The following is a 4,514-nucleotide window of genomic DNA, read 5'->3' on the forward strand; positions in this document are numbered from 1 at the left end:
AATTAGGGGTGATATAGTAAAATAATGAATTGAATATTATTAATTTTTTAATACTTAGATGACTTATAATAATTAATCAGGGGTGATATAGTAAAAATCACGAATGAAGCAGCTGAAGCAGACAACACAAGTAGGTGTGTTGAAACCCTCTCTTCTATTTAGTATATATATGCCCAACATAAATAGTATATATATTTACTTCGAAAGATGAAATTGAAGAATAAAAATTTAGGCAATTATTTTTCATGCGTTGGAAAATGGTGGATGTTTCTAAAAGTATTTTGGGAAAGCCAGGATATTTTTGAAATGAGTTTAATGAATGCCGAACAGATGATTTTATCCTTGAGAATCCTTTAACTCATCTTTCTATATAAAAAAAATAATTTGATCTTTCATTCAAACATCCATGATATTCAACCACTACAACAACAACACAATATACCAGTATAGTCCCACAAAGTAGGATATGGGAGTATAGAGTGTACACAGACCTTACATCTACCTCGAATGTGAGATAGAGTTATTTCCGATCAATTCCAACTCGAGGCAAAAATGGTCTGGAATGAAATTCAACCATTAAAATAGAAAATCTGAAGAGAACTGAAAACAAATTTGGGCAAAAAAAAAATTTCACACTTAGGGGTCGTTTGTCCGGAAAACAAGTTATGGTGAAATTAGCTATGTTGGGATTAGTTATACTTGGAGTAATTGTCCTCGGATTAGTTATCCTGTTATTATTTTTAGTGGTTGTTTGATTTATGGAACTAAAAATAATATACGTTGTATTCTTTCTAAGAATAAATAGATTGTTTGCAAAATACCCTTCATCTTATTTAGCTTAATTATTTTTCTTTATATTAAACCATACAAAAGAAATTGAAAGTTACTAATTCTTTTTATTAACTTTAGTATTTTCTTTTTCCTAAAAATACATGTTAAGAAATTTAAGTAGATATTTCTTAAACGTGTCTAAAGCTTTAATATTTCATGTTAAATTACTTATTTTGTCCTAAATTCTATAAAATGTTGATAATCCTATTTTTTGTTAAAAAAATCATCATAAAAAAATGTGAAAAAGAATTACTCTCATTTGTCATTATTTAGTATCATTAATATTTGAAGAGTTAAATTCTATCTTTTAAAAAAATTAATTTTCAAACATTTTTAGCTATATATATATATATATAAAATATTTTTTATTTAATAATTAAGCATGTTCTAAGTTAAAAAGAGGATGACAAAATACTTTAATTACTTGTTCATGATAAATTTGTTTGGAAAATAAAATTTTGAAGTAAGATTAATAAACATTTCTACAAAATAGAAAGACAATAAACCCTTGGATCAATTTTGAATTTGATTGTATAAATAGTTTTTATGGTGTCCCTATTATTTTTCATGACTCAACACTTTTTGTAGCATTTAATAAGTTCAAATAATTATTCAAACTTATCAGAATGGATGAAAATTTGTAGAGTAATTAAAATTTAAATTACAGATAAAATTGATGAAAAAATTGATGTGAGGACTACCAAAATGTCAAATTCTCTCTTGTATATAGTAATGATTGTGGTACTAAAAGAAAGTTAAAGATATTTTTGTTTTGAAAATTGGTGGATGTTTCTAGAAATATTTTGGAAAAGAGAGGATACTTTTGAAGTGAATTTAATAAATGCTGAAAAGATGATTTTACCCTTGATCGTCCTTGGACCCGTCTTTCTATAATATCTATGTCCAAAGTAGGAATTTATTCATATGAAAAATTAAGAATATTTATATTCTTGAAATAGTAGAGATCAATTTGGGAAAAGCTAATATCTTGATATTTAAAGGGACAAATAAGAAAGTTAACTAATAGAGAAGATCACAGAACATAATAACATAGATAAAAATATAATGTGTTATAATGTATGCATTAAGATGTATAACGGTATACAAATAGCATGTTTGTAAGGTATTTTTTTTTTATATCATGAAGCTTGAAAAAAAAGAGTGAAGGAAGAGATATTTTAAAGTTAAAGACCTTTGCCATTAATAATGATTATAATTACAAGTTTGCCCTTGGTCGTCCTCAACTCTCCTTTCTATATAGTAGAAAAGTAAAAAGTAATATAATAATAATAAATAGAAGAGAAGAGAAATAGAAATAATAGTAGTAATAGTAATATTTTACTACTAATAAAGTAAAGGTTTGATACTACTAAAAGACAAATTAGTAGTATTATCAAACTGTTACTTATATATTAGTAGGAAAAAAATAAATAATAATAGTAGTAATAGTAATAGTAAAAATAAAAATAAAAATAATAGTAGTAGTAGTAGTAGTAGTAGTAGTAGTAGTAGTAGTAAGGGTGTCAAGTGGGTTGGGTTGATCCGGCCTGAACCGGCCCACCTAAAGAAACCAGCCCGGTTTGACCTGGCCCGATAAGCCCAAGGGCTTTAGGGTACCGAATCCCGGGCAGATTTTTTTTTATTTGGGCCCGATAAACCCGGCCCAGACCAAGCTCGATCCAGGCCCTTCGGTTAACCAGACCGGCCCGAATTAATATATATATATATTTTAAATTTTGGATTTTGGGCCAAACTAGCCGTTGGCCCAACGGCTATATAGCCGTTTTTGGGTCCAAACGGCTAGTTTGGGTCCATTAATTAGAAAAAAATATTTTTACTTCTAAAATAATTTTTTAATCCCAAAAAAATTCTATAAATACCCTACACCTCCAAATTATTTTTCACACAATTTTTCACTCTCTCAAATCTCAATTCTCAATTCTCAAATATTCAATATATTTAATTTCCTAAAGTGCTCACTTTAATTTTTTAATTTTGCGTTTACAAAGTACGAGTGGAATTTTCTAAAGTTGCTACCTTCGGATACTTCCAAAATTTGGTATTGTCGTTCCATCTCTTATGTTTAATTTTTATTTATTGTATTAATTGTTGAATATTTAATTTTACTATATTTGTGTATTTTGAATTTTTTTAGTTTAATTTAATTTATACTATGGATAAATTAAGAAACTTTGCTACTAAAGGTGTTAAAAGTTTTTGTCCCGGAAGTGGTAGTGGTAGTAAAAAGCGAATTACTAGATTACTAGCGGTAGGGGTACTTCAAGTAGTAGATATACCTGTGTGTCTTCGCCTCCGGTACCGTTTGGTACACCTTTTGAGGAAGAAATAGGTGTAGGTGCTCACGATATGGATTATGTAGAAGCTCAGGAGAATTATGGTATAGAAGAAGAAAATGAAGTAGATGCGGTTAATTTAGACGAAGATGATGAAAATATTGGTGAGACACCCGTTGTAGGAAATGCTAACGTTAGATCTGAATCGGTTAATCTCTCTTACCGTCCTCCCCATGCCCCAAGACCTCGTAAAAACACTAGTATTGCATGGCAATTTTTTGAACGTATATCAGATACTAAGGTGCAATGTAATATTTATCAACAAATATATAAGCATAAAAATGGAGGCAAGCAAGGGGGTAGGGTACATTAATGAGACATAGAGGTGATGCTTACAAAAGAGAGTTAAAAATTACACGAGGTAGTGGGGATGTTGGTGGGCCAACGCAAACTAGAATAGGCCCAGTAACCGGTCAGGTAACGAAGAAGTATAATAAATTGAGAGATCGGAAAGAAATAGCTAAAATGTTAGTTGTGGGTTGTTTGCCTTTTAGGTTTTCTTCTTCTAATGTCTTTATTCATTATATTCAAGCAATTTATAATCCTATGTTTAATGGTATTCCTAGAAGTACTTGTAGGGCCGATATTTTTAGACTTCATTCATAATATTATTTTTATTATCAACATTGTTAAAAAAATATTCAATGTAGATTGTCCCTAACTTCTGATTTTGGTTGTGTTGTAAATAAAATGATTATTTAACCATTACTTGTCACTGGATGGATAGTAATTTTGTGATGCAAAAACGTATTCTTGCTTTTTTATATGATGAAGATCGTAAACATACTGGAGATTTTATTGTTGATTCTATCGTTAAAGTTGCCGAATTTTATGGTATCGAAAATAAAATCTTATGTATTGCTTTTGATAATGGTTCTAACAACAAGATTGCTATAAAAAAATTAAAATCTAAGCTATCTCTGCCGTTGCCTGAAATTTTTCATATTAAGTGTGCATGTCATATATATAATTTAATTATAAAAGATGGTCTTGAATTTTTTGAGCTTTATATTGAAAACATTCGTCTTGCTGTTGGTTTTATTCAAGGAAATAATCGTAGATCGAGAATTAGAGAATTTAAAGTTAAATGTCAAGAAAATGGACTTACGCCGATATTGATGCCTGAGGAAATTGATATTAGATGGAATTCTACGTATGATTTTTTAAAAATTTGTTATAAATATAAAATTTCTATTACACTAGCCTTTAACCAACATTGCATTTCATTTGTTGATTCTGCTGATTGCATGCTATATGATTCTGATTGGGTTGTAATTAATGATCTTGTTAAGTTTTTAGAAAAATTTTATGTAGCTACGATTGAATTTT

This window comes from Capsicum annuum, unplaced genomic scaffold (assembly GCF_002878395.1).
Source record: "Capsicum annuum cultivar UCD-10X-F1 unplaced genomic scaffold, UCD10Xv1.1 ctg4748, whole genome shotgun sequence".
In the NCBI taxonomy this organism is placed as follows: Eukaryota; Viridiplantae; Streptophyta; class Magnoliopsida; order Solanales; family Solanaceae; genus Capsicum; species Capsicum annuum.